At 47.2% G+C, this 22,648-nt stretch overlaps 1 long non-coding RNA gene across 1 annotated transcript; it reads right to left on the bottom strand.

Annotated features, from left to right (window-relative positions):
• Positions 1-20,953: 20,953 nt before the first annotated feature.
• LOC110875121 lies at positions 20,954-22,613 on the bottom strand. The gene is made up of 3 exons (XR_002556529.2): positions 22,488-22,613; positions 21,902-21,969; positions 20,954-21,109 (listed from the first exon to the last, which is right to left on the bottom strand). It is a non-coding gene; the product is annotated as an uncharacterized LOC110875121 (long non-coding RNA).
• Positions 22,614-22,648: the final 35 nt, after the last annotated feature.

The following is a 22,648-nucleotide window of genomic DNA, read 5'->3' as shown; positions in this document are numbered from 1 at the left end:
TGGAGATTTCCGACGGTTTTATCAAATGACGGTGTCCTTGGGGTTCTTTTCTTTCCGTCAGCGAGAGGGTAGTCCCAAGCTGATGACTCCTCCCAAGGGGATGACGATGTGGAAAAAGAAGTTCTTTTACATCAAGGCTGCTGCCATTGTTGCAAAGATGACGTTTCGGAATGTGACCGATACGATCATAGCAGAGACCATTGCGGTCCCAAGTTTGAAAACTGTGGAGTGGTTTCCGCAGTTGCAGACCATTGAGTCTGTGAAGTTGACCAACACACAGTTGTGGGTGTTGCGCATGATGTTGTCAAGGAGGAACAAGAAGTCGAAGCCCGTGGTGCGGGAGAAAAGTGGTGGTACGTACTTTTCATTTGTTTAACTTCCTTATCCTTGTATGCGTTACTGATTTGTGCGTTTGCTATCAGAGGAGGCTCCTGTATGGAGGATGTTTGCCCCGGATTTCCAGGGTCAGGTGGAAAAAGTTGTTTGTGCGGATGGCGAGGAGGAGTTTAATGTTATCATTCGAGATAACTTCCGGGTGCCTACTGAGGCCGCATTAGCAGTTGAGTTGCCGCGGGGCAAAGGTATGTTTAGGAATCCTTTATTCTTGTGATAACAATAATGGTTGCACTGACTCACCTCTTGCATGGTTTTCATGCAGGTGATCTTGGGGCCTTAGGGGACCCTGATGCGAAGGGTGTGCCTAAGAGGCAGACGGTGAAAGGCGTGCGCTTTTGCCAAAAGAAAATATCGGAGGTCCCTGTTGTGCCTCATTTGGTACCGCAGGCGGCAGGTATCTCTCACTCTTCTTTTCGTAGATACTTGGATTATGTGATAGTATCTGATACCCTTGAGGGTTTGGGTACAGCTGCGGGCTCGCAGTCTGGTGCTGGGAAAAGGCAAGTAGAAGAGACGGCTGCTGGTGCCGGTGGACCGAAACGTCGGAGGCTACAGTCTAAGAGGACTGTTCCGACATCGAAGAAACCTGCGGTTACTGTTGGTAAGTGTTGTTTAGCTAGTCTCAAGTGTGATGTATAACATGTGTTTTGACAGCTATTTGATTTTGTTTTGCAGAGCTTCAAGATAAGGATTTCTCTATCTTTGATGCTCCAAAGTCACCCCCGCATGATGCGGGTGCGGGTGCGGGTGTGACTGAGGAACCTTCGACACCTCCTGTCAAGGTGGTGCCCGAGTCAACCGTGCGGAAGGAGGGTACCGCAGAGAATGTTGCGACCCAGATATTCGATACCGCTGACTCGTCCAACAATCTGATCTCTCCCAATGAGGGAGATAATTTGAGTGTGCGGTTTGCTGATACTGGGAAGCAACGGTCTGATGCCGAACCGCAAAAAACTGGTGCTGAAGCGCGGCAGCATGATGCTGAGCCGCGGAGGTCTCCTGCTGGTGAGAAGGGTACCGGTTCGTCTGCCGGTGGTGCGGGTTATGATGGGCCTCCAATTCAGCATGGGGAGTCTGAATTGGAGTATTACTACCGCACCTATACCCAGGGTCGAAGCACTGTGTATCACCGACCCCCCTGGACTGTTATGCAGGGGGATGATATTTCCAATGACCCTTCTGCATGCAAGGAGATTTTGGGTGGTCTGGGCACCCCTTTTGAAGTGGAACGTGCCCGTGCCGCACCTCGTGAGCTGCGTATAAACCAGCTCTCAACAATGTTAATAGGATCTTCCATTGTGGCGAATGCCATTTTGGAAGATTACAAGGTGTTGGGCCGCCGCGAGGAAGAAGCTGCTCGCATGCGGGCTGAAGCGGAAAAATTGATCGAGGCTGCTCGTGCGGGTGCGGAGCAGCTTGAGAAAGATAGGGCTGCTTTTGAGAAGCAGAAACAGACCGCGGAGTGGGCTGCCGCTGCTCAGCTTAAACAGGTTCGTACTCTTGCCAAACTCCTTTCTGATGAACGCAAGAGTTGGAATGAAAAGTTGTCCAATGAGCGTAAGAAGTGGAACGAATCTTGGGCTAAGCAGAATGACACTTTGTTTCGTGCTCGGCAGGAGTTGACGAACGCCAAGGCAGCGAACGTTGCCTTGGGCAAAGAAAAAGCTGCAGCTGAGGCAATTGCGGTTAGGGCGCAGCAGGCAAAGGCCGAGGCCCTGAAGGCGCTTGAAGAGGCCAAGGAAGCCGGGGTTCGTGCTGCAAAGGCCCTTGAGGAGGCCGAAGAGAAGGAGAGCCGTTCTTCTAAGGCTCTTGAAGAGGCGAATGCGGAGCGCATTCGTTTGGATAAAGTTGTTGCCAGCCTGCAGGTATATTTCGTTGCCTCTGTTGTATATTTCGTTCATTGTTTTGAAAATGTTTATCGAATAAACTGTTTGCTGTTTTTTGACAGGCTGAGGTTCAGGCCCGGGAGGTCGCGGTTACAGACCTTACTACCCGCGTGTCGGTTGCGGAGGAGCGGGCTGATGTCGCTGTTGAGGCCAAGGATGCCTTGGTGTCCTCTTTTGACCAGCTGAAGGCTGACCGTGAGTGGTTGCGGACTCACGGTATCGCGCGTGTAAGTATCCGTTGCCTTTATATTTGCTTGGATTAGCATCCGAGACTTATGATCCTTTTACTGCAGATCGTTGAGGCTATCATGGATGCCCCTGAGACCGCAGCTGGCTTGGACTTGGTCAAGCAGCGTGCTCGTGACGCTGGTTATAGCCGTTATATTTCCCATATGAACGTCATGTCTATAGGCGGTGATATCGAAGAGCGATCCGGCTTTCGGGACGTGGATACCGAGTCGCTTCTGAAAGCGGCCGAAGTCTCCTTTTATGATACGTCCCTTGCCTGTGTAGAGGAACTGGACAATTGTTTGGAGGCTGCGGACTATGTTGATCGCCTGCGGATGCTTTATCCGGATGCGGAAGAGGAAGATCCCGCTGGTGGTGCCGGAGGAGATGCGGGAACCAGCGGTACAAAATAGGGTTTAGGTTGGCTAGTGTGCCTCCTTTTTGTTTTCCTCTTGTATAGAATAGGAACTTTATGTAAATTCATTAAGCATCACGTGGGTGCTTGAATTTTTTGAATATAAAGTTTTTTGTTCAGTTTGTACAAGTGTTTTTAATTCTTGCATGTCTGAACGTATGTACGCGTAACTTTACCCATTTGTGAATAGGGTCAAGTATACTCCATACTTTTGTCGTATGAGTACGCGTCAATTCTGTTATTTACCGCGTTAGGGTTTTAGAATTGTGTAAGCTTTGTAAAAGCTTATATATCCGGAACTCTACCCATTTGTGAATGGGGTCAAGTGTACTCCATACCTTTGTCGTATGAGTACGCGTCAATTCTGTTATTTACCGCGTTAGGGTTTTAGAATTGTGTAAGCTTTGTAAAAGCTTATATATCCGGAACTCTACCCATTTGTGAATGGGGTCAAGTGTACTCCATACCTTTGTCGTATGAGTGCGCGTCAATTCCATTGTTTGCCTTTTTGGGCTCAGGAATTGTGTTAAGTGTTAACAAAAAACTTGTTTATCCGGCCGGATAAATATGCAAGTCTTTTTGCCTTCTACTGGCCTATTACAATATTTGTGTGTGGTTACCACTTTGTATGGGTATCGCAAATGAAGATTTTGCCAATCTGTTTTTGGGATACCGCAAAGTGGAACACGCATTTGTAATAGTAGTAACAAACAATAATGTATAAAATTGCTTATTTATTTATTTGCAAATGGCCTGCGGCCCGATAGGTTACATAGAGAAATGTAAGGACATGGCTTACATATAACAGCGTCGAAGCTGTTGTGCATTCCATGTGCGTGCGATAGGTTCGCCTTCTAGCGTTTGCAATTTGTACGCGCCTTTCCCTAAGACCTCTTTGATGAGGTAGGGTCCTTCCCACTTGGGGGCAAGTTTGCCTGGGCGCTCGGCATTGGATGCCTCATTGTCGCGTAGGACGTAGTCTCCTGGGTTGAAAGTACAAACGCGGACGCGCGTGTTGTAATACTTTTCAAGTTTGGATTTATATTTGGCCTCGTTGATGGCAGCGTTTTCGCGCCTTTCTTCCAAGAGGTCCAAATCGATCCTGCGTTCCATGTTTTTGTCTAGTTTTTCAATAGCCAACATTCTAGGAGAGGGGAGACCTACTTCTGCGGGGATCACCGCTTCTGAACCGTAGACTAGGCTGAAGGGTGTTTCCCCATTACTTGTTTTTGGGCTTGTACGGTGAGCCCATAAGATACTTGGGAGTTCATCGACCCAGCCACGCCTGGCCGTTCCCAACCGTGCCTTGATCCCTTCGACTAGGCTTTTATTGATACTCTCAACTTGGCCGTTCCCTTGCGGGTGTGCGACTGATGAGAATATGTGCTCAATATGTAGTTCTTGTAGCCATTTTTGAAATTCGTCGGCAGCGAAGTTGGTGCCGTTATCGGTGACAATGCACATTGGTAAACCGAAACGGCAGATGATGTGTTCCCAAATGAACTTTCTTGTTATCGACGTGCGCTTCCAAGTGTTGCACGCCGAGTTTGACTGCTAAACGTAGTCCCGCTAACAGGGCCTCATATTCTGCCTCGTTGTTTGTGCTTTTGAAATCGAGGCGGATTGCATATGTAAGCTCTTGGCCGTCAGGGCTGACGAGTCGCAGACCTGCACCCGCACCTTCCTCGTTGGAGGCACCATCGGTGAATAGTGACCATGTTTCTGAGGAGGATGGTGTGACAACCCGAAACTTAGAACCTTTCGTTGTGCCTTGATGTAACATGCTTGAACGTTATGTGACTAGCTAACTTGTTAACTTAATGATATAAGTGAACTTTATGTGATTATGTGTTGTGCTTGTATGTATAGTATATATATATGTGCATAAGTGAACCGAGAACCAAGAACCCGACTCGAGACCATGTGGTCTCGAGTGAACCGTGTAACAATGGGCCGGATGGGCCACGCACCCCATTTAACCCAACCGAAAACCCATTAGGGTGCACCACTTGAACTAGTATATAACCTTGGGGATGAGACAACCTTGCCATTTTCTTGGACAAACAACACACTCACTCTTCTACACACACTCTTCCTTTCTCTCACAAAAAAAAAACCCTAAGCCACAACATTCTTCTCCTTCTTCTCGGATTTGGACTCTTGGATCGGCTCACACACACACTCGATTAGGAGATTCATACACACCTTTGAAACCCATCAACCGGTTAGTGTTTCTTGATATTTATTGATTAATGTTAGTGCTTTTGATATTATTAGATGATAGTATGAATGACATGATTTAACTAAGTATAGTTGTAAGTGTGTTGATACTCTTGTGATTCGGATGTGTATGATGAAGTTTTGATTTGAGTTGTTTGTTACTATACTTGTCTAAGAAATGAAAACCAAGATTTATAAGTTATGTGTACACATGAATAATATTTCGGTTCAATGATGATATGTATGATGAAAGTATCGATTACATGCTTGTCTTATGAATTGTTGCATATGTTGTTGCTTGGAAAATGGGTTTGATGTTAGCTTAGAAACTATAGTTTTGTCCGAATATGCATAAGGTTGAATGAAGGTTATTTATGCTTTGAATGTTTGAAGAACATGAAGAACAGTATGAATATCATATGAATGTGTGTTGAATATTTGAATTCTGCAATGTTTGATCCGATTTGGTTAGTTTTTAGACAAAGAAACATGTTTAAGTGGATAGTACACAAATAGGGTGCATGCAATTGGAATTCTATTGGATAGTACAACTGTGCAGAATCAGCGACTGTTGGGGAGTCGAAACCCCTGGTTGCGACTCGCAACCACAACATTACAAGCCGAGACCGCCAGTTGCGACATAGGTTACGAGTCCTGTTGCGACTCGAAACCATAACATGACCAACCGAAACCATAGTTGCAACATAGGTTGCGACTCGCAACCACCTATGATGAACATAAACAGCATGACCCGCAACCATGCTTGCGAGTTCGGTTGCGACTCGAGACCTCTAGTCTCGACTCGAGACTGCAGGCTGGTCTTACATGATTTGGGCCTAAGTTAGTGGGCCGAATATGTGGACTTCTGTGAACTGTAATTGTGTATACGTGTACTGTCTGGGCTGGCCTGCTACTACGAGCCCAACTGTTCGGGCTTTATACTTAGACTTTGGGTTGTATTTGATTGTTAACTGTGAAACTTGTTGTGAACTATCGATGAACTGCCATACTAGAACGTGTATGCCATGACTACTACTTGTACGTGCACTGCTTGGTTTGAATCTGATTATAAGTGGTATCTATGTTAGGACGTAATTGACTACTTGCGACTTGATTGACCTTTCTGTGTTACTACCGAGCAAACCAAGGTGAGTTCACACCCTCTACAAAGCATGGGATTCCCTGGGCTGGGAATGGGGTTAAGGAACGTGGATTCCTCGTCCTCCTTGGGTAGGACAGCAGTGGTTCAGGAATGTGATTCCTCGTCCGGACGGACGGATAACCCGTACTAGACCAAAACTCTATCACGAAGTCCCTCCTTTTTATATCGACTTAATCGCCGGGCCAATGGCGAGCGGGTCATTAGTTAGATAGCGCTATTTAGGTCTGACAAACCTCACACCGTGCCGCAGAGGACGGGCGTGAACTAATGGATCTGGGGCACGTCAATGATGATAGACATTGATGGTTTTCAGGGCACATAAACATGACTACAGTCAGCAGTCGATATGGTAACGAGTCTAGTGTACGCATGGGGTAGCCCCCACGGCCGAAATGCCTGATAACTAACATGGGGTAGCCCCCACGGCTGGAATGCCAGAGTAACTGGGAGTGAACAAGTCACGTTTTTAAACTATGGGGTAACCCCCACGGCAGGATGCCAGTTAAAGGAAACTGTTTTCGAAACAACTAAAACGAACACCCAACTGTGAACTCACTCAACTAGTTGTTGACTCGTTACTACATGCTTTGCAGGACCATAGGTACTCAGCTGGAGCTTGCATGGAGGAGGGTCGTTGTGGGACACGGATTGCTGCGTGCCATGTTCTATTTGAAAACATTTGAACTTATGTTATAACTTTAAACTTATGCTTCCGCTTACAACTTAAACTTGGTTTTGTTGGAACACCAATCGTATTGGTTAAACTTTTATGATTATTTATATGCTTGTTCAGTATGATTGGTGGCTGGATCCTGGTCAGTCACGCCTCCAAGCGGTAGTACTCCGCGGGTGGATTTTGGGGGTGTGACAGATGGCGTTGGTGCAGGAGTTTGTGCTTCTTCGCATTCTTGGATGCGATTCACCGGTACTTCGGCGGCGAAATCAGCTAAGATCTGGCCTTTAATCGCGGGGCGCGGTTTATAGTGTATCGTGTGCGCGCCCAGCTCGATTGCCCATTTTGCTAATCTCCTAGAGATGTCGGGTTTGGATAGGATCGGGCCGATCCTGTAATTGGTTAGCACTGTCGACCCACTACTTTTAGTGGAACTGAAGGAGCAGTAGGTCTCCTCCACTGGTTTGAGAAACTGGAATCTGTGTTTGAAATGTGTGAATGCCCTGAAGCGCGCAGGGTAAAGTATGCTACTGGTACTCTCGAGGGTTTGGCCCTCATGTGGTGGAAGGCTCAAGTGCAAATGCTGGGGTTGGTTGCTGCCAACGCCACCCCATAGGAAACTTTCAAGGAAATGGTCAAGGAGGAATACTGCAGTCGCGATGACATCCATAAGTTGGAAGATGAGTTCTACAACCTCAAGATGACGGGGTCAGAGATTGAGGCGTATACTAAGAGATCGCATGAGCTTGCCTTGTTGTGTCCTACTATGGTGGACCCTCCCTATAAGCGAATTGAACTCTATCTCAAGGGCTTGGTGCCAGAGATCCAAAGTCATGTGACTTCAGCAAACTTGACTACTATCCAGCAGGTTGTTCAGTTGGCTCACCGCCTTACTGATCAGGCGGTGGAGCAGAACAAGTTACCAAAGCGCATAGGTGTTGCAACTACTTCTGGTACTTCTAGTGAGAACAAACGGAAATGGGATGGAACTTCAAGCAAGGGTTCAACTTCTGTGCAATCTCAGTCCCAGCAGAGAAAGACTGACGACCACAAGAGCCCCAGTCAGCAATCGTCGGGTGGTCAAAGTCATGGTGGGTACAAGGGGAATCACCCCAAATGCAATCGTTGCAACCTACACCACAGTGGGCCATGCACCAGGGGCAACTGTCATCGGTGCAACAAGCCTGGTCATGTTGCAAAGGATTGTAGGAGCGCATACCCTGCCAATCAGAATCGTCAGCAACCTCAACAGAATCAGCGGCAGCAACAGGGTAACAACAAAGGATGCTTTCAGTGTGGAGCTGAAGGCCACTTCAAGAAAGATTGTCCCCAACTGAACCAGAACAACAACAACAACAATCAGGGGAATGGTAACAATGGGAATCATAACAACAACAATGGTGCCAGGGGACGAGTGTTCGTGATTGGTCAAGGTGAAGCAAGGAATGATCCCAACGTGGTGACGGGTAAGTTCCTTCTCGACGACTTTTATGTTACCGTCTTATTTGATTCGGGTGCCGATACTAGCTATGTGTCATTAGAAGTTAGTAAAATGCTTAAGCGTATTCCAACACCCCTGAGCGACAAGCACACTGTAGAGCTAGCTAATGGTAAGAGCTTGGAGGCCTCACGCGTAGTCAAAGGTTGCCAACTTATTCTCGCTAACCAGACCTTCTCTATTGACCTTATTCCTATCGTCCTGGGTAGTTTCGACGTTGTCATTGGGATGGATTGGCTATCCCAACACCGAGCAGAGATTCTTTGCAACGAGAAGATCGTTCGTATCCCTGGTTTAGGTAGTGAACCTCTCATGATTCGTGGCGACAAGAGAAGTGCTGTTGAGAACATCATCTCTCTTCTTAAGGCCCAGAAGTGCTTACGAAAGGGCCACACTGCGATTTTGGCTCTAGTTACTGATACCACAGAGAAAGAGAAGAAGCTAGAAGATTTTCCAGTTGTACGTGACTATCCTGAGGTATTCCCTAAGGAATTACCTGGTCTTCCGCCCCATCGCCAAGTCGAGTTTCAGATTGAACTAGCTCCTGGAGCTGCGCCTATAGCTCGTGCACCTTATCGTTTAGCTCCATCAGAGTTGGAAGAACTCTCTACGCAACTACAAGAACTCTTGGATAAGGGTTTCATTCGTCCTAGCTCATCGCCTTGGGGAGCTCCAGTACTATTTGTGAAAAAGAAGGACGATACCTTCAGAATGTGTATCGACTATCGAGAACTCAACAAGGTGACTGTGAAGAACCGTTATCCTCTACCGCGCATTGACGACTTGTTCGACCAGTTGCAGGGGTCGAGCTACTATTCGAAGATCGACCTGAGATCGGGATATCACCAGCTGAGAGTTCGAGAAGAGGATGTCTCTAAGACAGCCTTTAGAACTCGATATGGGCACTATGAGTTTTTGGTCATGCCGTTTGGGCTGACAAACGCACCCGCAGTTTTCATGGACTTGATGAACCGAGTGTGCAAGCCTTACCTGGACAAGTTCGTTATAGTCTTCATCGACGACATCCTGATCTATTCTAAGAGTCAGGAGGAGCACGAACAGCATCTATTTTGGAACTTCTTCGAACAGAACAGCTTTACGCAAAGTTCTCGAAATGCGACTTCTGGCTTCGTGAGGTCCATTTCCTAGGCCACGTGGTAAACAAGGATGGAATTCACGTTGATCCATCCAAGGTAGACTCTATTAAGAACTGGCCTGCACCTCGTACACCAAAGGAAATTCGCCAATTCTTGGGATTGGCAGGTTACTACAGGAGATTCATTAAGGATTTTTCTAAGATCGCGCAGCCTCTCACCTTGTTAACGCAGAAAGGCGTTGTCTATCATTGGGGAAATGCACAAGAGTTAGCTTTTCAGCATCTAAAGGATAGACTTTGTAGTGCACCTATCCTTTCACTGCCAGAGGGCACAGAAGATTTTGTGGTTTATTGTGATGCATCAATTCAAGGTCTTGGTTGTGTATTGATGCAACGAGATAAGGTCATAGCTTACGCCTCACGACAACTCAAAGTTCACGAGCAGAACTACACTACGCATGATTTAGAGCTGGGAGCTGTTGTTTTCGCACTTAAGTTATGGCGGCATTACCTGTACGGAACCAAGTGCGCCATCTACACCGACCACAGGAGCCTAGAGCACATATTCAAACAGAAGGAACTGAATATGCGGCAACGACGATGGGTCGAGCTGCTGAATGACTATGAGTGCTCCATCAGGTATCACCCGGGCAAGGCCAATGTTGTGGCTGACGCCCTCAGTCGAAAGGACACTGCGCCTAAACGCGTGAGAGCTCTACAACTCACTATACATTCTAGTCTACCTTCGCAAATACGAGCTGCTCAGATAGAAGCACTGAAACCAGAAAACGTAAGGGCCGAAGCCCTACGCGGGTCAAGACAACGCTTAGAACAGAAGGAAGACGGTGCTTACTACGTAACAGGACGCATTTGGGTTCCACTCTATGGCGACTTACGAGAACTTGTGATGGATGAAGCGCACAAATCTCGCTACCCGGTACACCCTGGTTCGGACAAGATGTACCACGATATTAAAACTACGTATTGGTGGCCTAGCATGAAGGCCCACATAGCAACTTACGTCAGCAAGTGTTTGACTTGTGCGCGAGTCAAGACGGAATATCAGAAACCCTCAGGCTACTCCAACAACCAGAGATACCACAATGGAAATGGGAGCAAATTTCCATGGATTTCGTTACTGGCCTACCTAGATCACAGCGCGGAAACGATACTATCTGGGTGATCGTGGATCGACTCACAAAATCCGCACACTTTTTGGCAATTAAGGAGACGGATAAATTCTCCACTTTAGCGGAAATATACCTCAAGGAAGTTGTTTCGAGGCACGGGGTGCCCACCTCTATCATCTCTGATCGAGATGCACGTTTTACTTCGGAACTGTGGCAAGCAATGCACAAGTCTTTTGGCTCACGTCTAGATATGAGCACAGCGTATCACCCACAGACGGACGGGCAGTCCGAGCGCACTATTCAGACCTTAGAAGACATGCTTCGTGCATGTGTAATCGACTTTGGCAACAGCTGGGAAAAGCATCTGCCACTTGTGGAATTCTCGTATAATAACAGCTACCACACCAGCATTAAAGCTGCTCCGTTCGAGGCATTGTACGGACGTAAATGCCGGTCACCTCTCTGTTGGGCAGAGGTGGGGGATAGTCAAATCACTGGTCCAGAACATGTGGTAGACACTACTGAGCGGATTGCTCAAATACGACAACGCATGGCGGCCGCTCGTGACCGTCAAAAGGCCTACGCCGATAAGGCAGGAAACCACTTGAGCTCCAGGTTGGGGAGCGGGTATTACTCAAGGTTTCGCCCTGGAAGGGTGTGGTTCGTTTTGGTAAACGAGGCAAACTCAACCCACGATACGTTGGACCTTTCGAAATCATTGAGAAAATAGGCAAGGTGGCCTACAGACTGAACTTACCAGCAGAACTCGGTGCGGTTCACAACGTTTTCCATGTGTCGAATCTGAAGAAGTGTCTGTCAAATGAGACCCACGTAGTTCCTCTGAAGGAACTCACGATCGACGAACAGTTGAAATTCGTCGAGGAACCAGTCGAAATCACGGACCGGGATGTTAAGGTCCTCAAGAGCACTAGAATACCTCTCGTTCGAGTTCGTTGGAACTCACGTCGCGGCCCAGAGTTCACCTGGGAGCGCGAAGACCGGATGAAACAAAAGTATCCCCAACTGTTTGTAAACGATACAACCACTACTGAGGCTGAAGCTACGGAATTTCGGGACGAAATTCCAGATCAACGGGGGGAGGATGTGACACCCCAGGAAAACCGGGAAAACCTTACAACTTAACTAGCTTCCTCAGTGAGTGCCATCAAATTTCGGGACGAAATTTCTTTCAACTTGGGGATGATGTGACAACCCGAAACTTAGAACCTTTCGTTGTGCCTTGATGTAACATGCTTGAACGTTATGTGACTAGCTAACTTGTTAACTTAATGATATAAGTGAACTTTATGTGATTATGTGTTGTGCTTGTATGTATAGTATATATATATGTGCATAAGTGAACCGAGAACCAAGAACCCGACTCGAGACCATGTGGTCTCGAGTGAACCGTGTAACAATGGGCCGGATGGGCCACGCACCCCATTTAACCCAACCGAAAACCCATTAGGGTGCACCACTTGAACTAGTATATAACCTTGGGGATGAGACAACCTTGCCATTTTCTTGGACAAACAACACACTCACTCTTCTACACACACTCTTCCTTTCTCTCACAAAAAAAAAACCCTAAGCCACAACATTCTTCTCCTTCTTCTCGGATTTGGACTCTTGGATCGGCTCACACACACACTCGATTAGGAGATTCATACACACCTTTGAAACCCATCAACCGGTTAGTGTTTCTTGATATTTATTGATTAATGTTAGTGCTTTTGATATTATTAGATGATAGTATGAATGACATGATTTAACTAAGTATAGTTGTAAGTGTGTTGATGCTCTTGTGATTCGGATGTGTATGATGAAGTTTTGATTTGAGTTGTTTGTTACTATACTTGTCTAAGAAATGAAAACCAAGATTTATAAGTTATGTGTACACATGAATAATATTTCGGTTCAATGATGATATGTATGATGAAAGTATCGATTACATGCTTGTCTTATGAATTGTTGCATATGTTGTTGCTTGGAAAATGGGTTTGATGTTAGCTTAGAAACTATAGTTTTGTCCGAATATGCATAAGGTTGAATGAAGGTTATTTATGCTTTGAATGTTTGAAGAACATGAAGAACAGTATGAATATCATATGAATGTGTGTTGAATATTTGAATTCTGCAATGTTTGATCCGATTTGGTTAGTTTTTAGACAAAGAAACATGTTTAAGTGGATAGTACACAAATAGGGTGCATGCAATTGGAATTCTATTGGATAGTACAACTGTGCAGAATCAGCGACTGTTGGGGAGTCGAAACCCCTCGTTGCGACTCGCAACCACAACATTACAAGCCGAGACCGCCAGTTGCGACATAGGTTACGAGTCCTGTTGCGACTCGAAACCATAACATGACCAACCGAAACCATAGTTGCGACATAGGTTGCGACTCGCAACCACCTATGATCAACATAAACAGCATGACCCGCAACCATGCTTGCGAGTTCGGTTGCGACTTGAGACCTCTAGTCTCGACTCGAGACTGCAGGCTGGACTTACATGATTTGGGCCTAAGTTAGTGGGCCGAATATGTGGACTTCTGTGAACTGTAATTGTGTATACGTGTACTGTCTGGGCTGGCCTGCTACTACGAGCCCAACTGTTCGGGCTTTATACTTAGACTTTGGGTTGTATTTGATTGTTAACTGTGAAACTTGTTGTGAACTATCGATGAACTGCCATACTAGAACGTGTATGCCATGACTACTACTTGTACGTGCACTGCTTGGTTTGAATCTGATTATAAGTGGTATCTATGTTAGGACGTAATTGACTACTTGCGACTTGATTGACCTTTCTGTGTTACTACCGAGCAAACCAAGGTGAGTTCACACCCTCTACAAAGCATGGGATTCCCTGGGCTGGGAATGGGGTTAAGGAACGTGGATTCCTCGTCCTCCTTGGGTAGGACAGCAGTGGTTCAGGAATGTGATTCCTCGTCCGGACGGACGGATAACCCGTACTAGACCAAAACTCTATCACGAAGTCCCTCCTTTTTATATCGACTTAATCGCCGGGCCAATGGCGAGCGAGTCATTAGTTAGATAGCGCTATTTAGGTCTGACAAACCTCACACCGTGCCGCAGAGGACGGGCGTGAACTAATGGATCTGGGGCACGTCAATGATGATAGACATTGATGGTTTTCAGGGCACATAAACATGACTACAGTCAGCAGTCGATATGGTAACGAGTCTAGTGTACGCATGGGGTAGCCCCCACGGCCGAAATGCCTGATAACTAACATGGGGTAGCCCCCACGGCTGGAATGCCAGAGTAACTGGGAGTGAACAAGTCACGTTTTTAAACTATGGGGTAACCCCCACGGCAGGATGCCAGTTAAAGGAAACTGTTTTCGAAACAACTAAAACGAACACCCAACTGTGAACTCACTCAACTAGTTGTTGACTCGTTACTACATGCTTTGCAGGACCATAGGTACTCAGCTGGAGCTTGCATGGAGGAGGGTCGTTGTGGGACACAGATTGCTGCGTGCCATGTTCTATTTGAAAACATTTGAACTTATGTTATAACTTTAAACTTATGCTTCCGCTTACAACTTAAACTTGGTTTTGTTGGAACACCAATCGTATTGGTTAAACTTTTATGATTATTTATATGCTTGTTCAGTATGATTGGTGGCTGGATCCTGGTCAGTCACGCCTCCAAGCGGTAGCACTCCGCGGGTGGATTTTGGGGGTGTGACAGATGGCGTTGGTGCAGGAGTTTGTGCTTCTTCGCATTCTTGGATGCGATTCACCGGTACTTCGGCGGCGAAATCAGCTAAGATCTGGCCTTTAATCGCGGGGCGCGGTTTATAGTGTATCGTGTGCGCGCCCAGCTCGATTGCCCATTTTGCTAATCTCCTAGAGATGTCGGGTTTGGATAGGATCGGGCCGATCCTGTAATTGGTTAGCACTGTGATGACGTGGTTTACGAAGTAGCGTCGTAACCGTCTTGAAGCGTGCATTAATACTAGCACCAACTTTTCCATTATTGAGTATCTCGTCTCTGGGTCGTTGAGCATCTTGCTGATGTAATAGATGGGTGTTTGAACCCCCTTTCGCTCCACTATCAATACCGCACCCACCGCGTTATCCGCGGCGGATAGGTATAATATGAGTGGCTCATCCTTGCGTGGTGCGGTTAGAGTTGGGAGTTGTATCAAACACTCCTTCATTTCCCGGAAGGCCTGTTCAGCCTCTGCGGTCCACTGGAATTGTTCTTTCTTTGAACAGCTCCGCAGGGTCTTGATGAACGGATAAGACTTAGCTGCATGGTTGGCTAAGAATCTGTTGAGTGCTGCTAGCCTGCCGTCTTGCCGTTGCATATCTTTCATCGATGAAGGCGATGGCATGCGCTCGATCGCCTGGACTTTCTCCGGGTTTACCTTGAATCCATCTTTAGTCACGATGAACCCAAGGAATTTGCCTTCTTCCATTCCAAACGAGCATTTCCCTGGATTGAGCTTTATGTTAACGCTTCGCAGAGTTTGGAATGTTCTTTCAATATCCGTGAGCATGGTATCCTCTTCCATGCTCATGACGACCAGGTCGTCCATGTAGATTTCGACACTTTTGCTTATTTGCCCACGGAAAGTGTCGTTCATCAACTTTTGATAGGTTGAGCCCGCGTTGCGCAACCCAAACGGCATCTTTGTATAACAGTAATTTCCGGTGGGAGTCCGGAATGCCGTTTTGTCTTCATCCTCGATTGCCATTTGTACTTGATGGTACCCTTTGTAGCAATCGAGGAAACACTTCCACCTGAATGGTGCGAGATTATCGACTTTTTCGTCGATTTCTGGAAGCGCGTAACAATCCTTGGGGCAGGCTTTGTTAAGGTCTTTGTAATCGACGCACATGCGCCAGCCCCCGGACGGTTTTTCTACCATGACTGGGTTGGATAACCAAGTCTGTTATTTGACTTCCCGTAGGATGCCTGCGGAGAGCAGTTCTTCGATCTGCTCTTGCATCGCCTGATTTTTAGCTGACCCAAGGTGGCGTTGCCCTTGGATCACTGGCTTAATACCTGGCAAGGTATTCAAGTGATGTTGAGCAATATCACGTGGGACCCCGGTCATGTCTGCGGGTGTCCACGCGAAGATGTCTTGGTTCCTGAAGAGAAGCTGCTTCAGGTGCGCTTTGGTGGTCGGGGACAAGGCGTGACCCAATGTGACCTTTTGTTCTGGGTATCTCGTGTTGAGAACCCATTTTTCTGGTTGGTCGTTGGGAGTGGGCCTTGCGACCTTGGTCGGACGTACTTCGTCCGACATCATGACGTCCCTGCGGGCATAGATTATCGCGACCCCCGATTCGGTTGGGAAACCGACCGCAGAGTGGGGGACGGATGTAATTATATTGAAATCTCCTTGGGATTCTCTCCCGAGGAGTACGTCATATCTGGAGGTGTGAGGTAAAACCATGAAGTTTACCTCTTCTGTCCTTGTGCGATTTCCGTTGGAAAGACGCACAGGAAAAGTAATTTGGCCCAGGGGAAAGACAGTTTCCCCTGCGAACCCAGCCAATGGGTAATCTACTGCTTGCAACCGATCTTTGTCCTCCTGGTCGAACTGGTTGAAGCATTGTTCGTAGATTATATCAGAAGTACTGCCCGGGTCAATGAATAGACGCTCGGTGCAGTAGTGTGCCAGTTGGCCTGAAATAACGACGGCGCGCCTATCGCGCGGTCCGCCTCGGACTTTTGGAAAGACGACTTGCTCGTCTTTCCAGTCACATTCCGGCCTTCTCGCCGCTTTGCGCGGCCTGCCTTTGCCTCCGTGGATCATGTGGGTGAAAGCCACGTACATGGTTCTCTTCCCGTAGGAGGTACCTTCGCCATGAGGGGTGATGCGCTTGGTGGGTTTTTGCCCACCTGGCAAAAGGTGTTGCAGTTTCCCCTCCTTTAAGGCCCGCTCAATCTCCAGCCGGAGACTGATGCAGTTGTTGGTGGTGTGGCCCGAGTCCTTGTGGTACTCACAGTAGAGTGTGAGGTCCTGATTTTTCTTGGACTTCATTGGTTGGGCCGGTCGCAAGAACTGTGGGTCCGCAAGGAGGACCTCACTTGGCGACATGGTGATCTCGGTCCAGTTGCGGTCCCGAGAATCTTTTTTTGATGCCCGACTGTCTCGGGCGGGGTTGTAGTTCCTTGGGTCGAACGTGTTGGTTCGCGGGAAATACGGTTTGGAAATATCACGATTTCCTACGTCCCGGTTGCGTTTATTGTTACGCTTGGACCCTTGGTGGGACGTTTCGGCTTGGGGCTTTGCCTTTGCCACGTGCGGTTCTAGTGACCGCTGTGTCTGGGCGTATGTCTTGACCGCGGTCATAATATCCTCCCATTTTTTGGGCAGGCCCTCCTTGCCAGAGATGGTCATGATCATCTCCCTGTCTTTGACGGCCCGGATGAAGTGGTTTCGTGCCATCTGGTCTGCCACGTCACCTATCTCCAGGCACTCTTTATTGTAACGGACGACGAATGCCTCGAGGGATTCGTCGTCCCTTCGCCAGATGTTTATGACGTCCAACGAATCACGTTCGTGGCGTCGCTGCTGGCTAAAATGGGCGAGGAACTTGGTACGCAAGTCCTCGAATGAATACAGTGATCCCACTGGCAAAGAATCGAACCATGCCCTGGCCAGGCCCGTAAGGGTCTGGGGGAAAAATTACACCAAGTGGGTTCATCCCACTGGCCGTTGATGCCCGCGCCCATGAAGATGTTCATGTGGTCGTCCGGGTCGGTCGAACCACTGTATTTCCCAACGTTGAATGGGAACTTTGTCGTGGTGACATGGGCGTTGGCGATCCGCGTGCCGAACTTGGAATTTTCGGCCGCTGCCTTTGGTCTGTATGGTTCATTCGCAGGGCGCTTAGCCGCCCTGAGGTATGTGTTGCGGGGGTGACTGGGAGGAACGTAGTTGCGTCCTCCCGGTCTGCTGCTGGTGTCATGTGAATCCCCGCGGTAGGTACAGTCGTCAGGGTCGGTATGACCGTACCCTTCGGTGTATGGTTGTGGGCCCAATCGGCTCTGAATGCCTGGGCCGCGTCGGGAGGTTGATCGCCTCCTGTCCTCGCCATGGGGGCCAAGGCGGGTATGCACTGGTCCTCTGGTGTGGGACCCGTATGAGGAATCGTCCTCGTTGAGGGTGTGGACCGAACAGTAAGACGATCCGCGGTCTTCACGTCGGCTTCTTGAAGCCGGGCGTGAATGTATCCTGCCGTCGTATTGTAAAATACGCTCAGCAGGGGTGTGCGGTGCTGGGGTAGGCCCAGCTTGTATATTCGCTTCCGTACAAGCGCGGTTGTATGCTGCTGTCAGCAGGGCTGCCTGCTGCTCGTACCAGGTATGAACGGTCATGCCTGGTGGGATCACAGATGCGAACTGTGATAAGTCATGTCCAAATATAAAGGAGGGACTCCTTTGTGTGGACGTGCCGATGTGTCCGGGTTGGGAGGTCGAGGCATTGACCCCTACCGGAGGTGGGATTGAGGGATTTGGGTTATTCGCAATGTTGTTTTGGTGATCAGTCATGATCTTGAGAGAGGGAAAAGGATAGATGAGAAAATGCTAAGAGTAGCGGTGGGCGCCAATGATGAAACAATGGTTAACCGGGCAGGGTTAACACACTGGTCTCGTCAAGAAGGGTTAATCCCTTCCTCTCGAGGATCGCTGGCTGGATCACCGGTGGTTGATCTCCTGCACAAGGAAACAAGCCGTGACTCGTAACAAGGAGGATGGGGTGGGGGTGCTCCTTGTTACCACTCTCTGGCGTGAGAATCAGTAGTTTGCTTGGGAAGCAAAGTAAGATAGTAGTAGTAGTGAGAGAGTTGTCAAGAGATACCTCAAACCTGGTTTGGGGTTGGTATTTATAGCCGAGGAGTGAAGGAGGATGATGATGGATGGACTGACGACGCGCTGCACCTTTGCAGGTGTGTCAGGCTTGTCGGTTGTGGAGGTTACGCCACGTCAGTCCATTGCTTACGTAGCTCTGACAGGTAACTGCCATTGGTGCCACTTGCACTGTGGTGTCAGTCCCACTTGTTGAGTGCATAGGACGCGGTGCAAGCCGCATCGCTGCATGCGGTAACGTCTGAAGTTACCGCGTCTCCTACTTGTGATCAAGGAATACGCGAGATGCGGGGGCGCTAATGATGAAACAATGGTTAACCGGGCAGGGTCAACACACTGGTCTCGTCAAGAAGGGTTAATCCCTTCCTCTCGAGGATTGCTGGCTGGATCACCGGTGGTTGATCTCCTGCACAAGGAAACAAGCCGTGACTCGTAACAAGGAGGATGGGGTGGGGGGTGCTCCTTGTTACCACTCTCCGGCGTGAGAATCAGTAGTTTGCTTGGGAAGCAAAGTAAGATAGTAGTAGTAGTGAGAGAGTTGTCAAGAGATACCTCAAACCTGGTTTGGGGTTGGTATTTATAGCCGAGGAGTGAAGGAGGATGATGATGGATGGACTGACGACGTGCTGCACCTTTGCAGCTGTGTCAGGCTTGTCGGTTGTGGAGGTTACGCCACGTCAGTCCATTGCTTACGTAGCTCTGACAGGTAACTGCCATTGGTGCCACTTGCACTGTGGTGTCAGTCCCACTTATTGAGTGCATAGGACGCGGTGCAGGCCGCATCGCTGCATGCGGTAACGTCTGAAGTTACCGCGTCTCCTACTTGTGATCAAGGAATACGCGAGATGCGGTGCTAGCAGCATCGTCGTCCGCGGAGACTATTTGCCTGCATCCCTTGTCGTGACGAAAATGCCCATATGGTGCGGTGCCAGCCGCACCGTTATGTTCATCTTCTTCTATGCCTAAGGCAAGGCTTTCTTGTATTGATAGAAGTGTTCACTGGATGCGGTGCGAGGCCGCATCGCTGTGAATACTTCCGTTTTCATACACCAGATGTGATGCTATGTCGCATCACTCTACCGTTCTCATGTTCCATGTAAGTCCTCCTTCGTTACTAGATAGATTGGATTCAACCCTTGTGCCGACGCGTTCTCGCATGGGCACAAGTAGGTTGTTAGCTAGTGGGGGTTTTGATAAGGGTAATGGTCACTCGCGGTCGATGCTGACGCGAGATCTGGGACCATACCCCTTCACACGGTGACCTCCTCGTTTATCTTTTTACCATCACCCACAAGCACTCCGACACAATCCACAGAGACATCCCCGTCGTCTTGTTGAATTTGCGACGAGTGTAGAACCTTGCCATACAGTCTGCCGATTGAGTCGAACACTTCCGGGTCGATCAAATGTAAAGGAACACCCACGATTTTGAGCCAGGCAATCCTTTCAAACGGGAGAACTTGACTATTCCAAAAATCTAAAGACGAGAACCAATTCCTGCCTACCGCAATAGTCTCTTTGAAATCTTTGGCCGCAACCTCATTAAGGAAGGTAAGCAAGACATACAAGCCCCCCACATATTGCACTTCCATCCCCTTTACTCCCACATTTCTAGCCAGAATATTGATCATCCTTAGCGTGAATAAATCCGCCATTCTTCCTACTAGCGCCCTACCATACACATCCGAAAAAGCTGCAACATACCTAGAAATCACCACTTTTTTGACTTATTATCTTCCTGCAGTTCTCTAACCAGAGCATTCATGAATGAAACCTCTCCCATCTTGAAGTCATTAATCGTCGCCCATTGATGGGCCTTCTGTCTGAGCTCTCCTCTGACCGGCGGACCACTACCCACGGGCTGGGACTGGCCAACTTTCTCCGCAGTGAACAAAGCAACATTCACGCTGAGTTTGTGGTTGCCCATCCTCACATCTTGAAGTCTTCTCTCGGTCTCTTTCTCGTCTTTAACCCCTTTGAGTCTAATAAACCCAAACCGATTGCCTCCTTTGTCTCTTTTCCTCGCTATATATACCCAGACGACCTCGCCGCACACCTTGAAAATCTTCGCTACATCGTTGGAGCTACAGCGCTCTGGAAGGTTTCAGACATAGAACTTAGAGGTATCAGCCCAGTTCTTTGTCTCTCCGCCTTCATTCTTTCTTCCTTGTGGGTTCCTCTGTCTTCTTCCTTGCTCGTGCCAATCCTCTCCGTTGGTTCTTCGCTGCTCCATACTTTCTTTAACTCATGACAATGTTTATCTTGGGTAAAAATGTAAGACCCAGTTTATATTACCAAATTTACCAACCTAAAACCTTGCATTTAACGCCAAAATGATGACTTTACAAAAACTTTCATAGTATAAACCCAAAATATTACATCATACATGTATTGTTGTTATAAAATCCCATACAAGACGGTAACTACCATTAGTTTACTTAGTATCTAAAACAAAAGTCATAATTGCGGAAGCGTTCTAAAAGATTGTGTGTTCGGTTCGGCTCGCTTGCTTGACCTTCATCCTTTACTTGAGTACCTGAGAACTAACATTTTAAACAAGCATTAGCACTATCACTTCTTGGAAATTACGTATTCGAACCAGGTCCGAACACTGATTCGAGAAAATGATCAAAACAATTTTTATCAAACAGGGTCCCACCGTAATTTACGGTGTCACCGTAAATTACGGTGACTTCTGGACATTTGGGACCTACCGTAACTCAGTAGGTTTCCACCGTAAAAGAATTGCAGGTCACCGTAAATTACGGTACTACCGTAATTTACGGTAGACTCTGCACATAACTTCCTTGTTTAAAAATGCAGTTTTTTTGCTGGTTCATTATGATTCGAAACAGCATAATTTCGTATGAATCGTTATACGGCTGGGCTAGTTCTTCGTATTTGTATATCGGTTATCACAATACTCAACTATAACTTAATTGGGCATGTTACGGAAATTAACATTCACGCTAATTGCAAGACTTCTAGTTGATCTTTCGTACTATGATCATGCATCGAACCAAAACTTAGCATCTATAAAAAGAACAAGGCTTATAAGTTTGTCTATGGTGTTCGTTACACGGCCTACACCGCATGTATTATTTGCACAATATAATAAAGTCATGCTTCGTGTTTATTACCCAAAACTTGTTTGACCCGTTTGGGTGCGGAGTATAAGCACCTTACGGACGCTCGACTTCATGTTTATAACTTGTTTAGGGCAATAGCCAAATTCATGACATAATGGAAATTCTCGGTCATCATGCTTTCATTCCTCTTTAACCAACTCATAAAGCTACGATATGTATAATGTAATGAAACGGTAAATTTCATACCTTTTAGAGCGCGTCTTTTCCTCGTGAACTCCCTCCGGCTTGTCCGCTAGATGAACCGGACTCTTTGCCTAGAAAATTCAGTTTTTATAACATGTTTAGAACTCCTTTTTATGACCACAATCACATCATTATGGACCATTATAAATTCTGCGTTTTTATCCAAATTTCACATTTAAATCCCCACTTAGGCATTTTTACAAACACCTAGTGGGTCAGATTTTTCTACCTTCATAAACATGTTCATGACTTTACAATTCAACATCCAATTTCACTATATTAGAAATTTTGCATGCATCTTGACATTATCTTTTCAGAACTTATCTTTCCAAATTTTCAGATTATGCAAAACAAGAGTTATAATTTCAGCATTAAACAAGTTTCTTAAGGTTCTCTAATCACCTACAATGGTGATTAAGTAATCCCTACAAATATCATACAAGGTAATGTCAAGAAATCATCTAGGGTTTGATCCTAAACCTCACACTCCTTCTAATTTCAGCCATGCATCAACAATCAAGCTGAATTTCTCATGTTTCACAATTAACCTAGAATTTGTGATGTAACAAAATTACTGAATTTCACATACCTTTTGATCCTTACAACGAGGTGTTTACTAATATGTGATTAGAGCTTGATTTGGAACTGATTTGGGGCTTCAATTGAAGAGATTTTGGTGTGAAACTTAGGGTTTTGGAGAACCCCTGTCGCCCCCCTCCTCTCTTGATCGACCAGACTCTCTAATTTGGG

This window comes from Helianthus annuus, chromosome 9 (assembly GCF_002127325.2).
Source record: "Helianthus annuus cultivar XRQ/B chromosome 9, HanXRQr2.0-SUNRISE, whole genome shotgun sequence".
Classification (NCBI taxonomy): Eukaryota; Viridiplantae; Streptophyta; class Magnoliopsida; order Asterales; family Asteraceae; genus Helianthus; species Helianthus annuus.
This window is presented reverse-complemented; position numbering and strand designations above follow the sequence as displayed.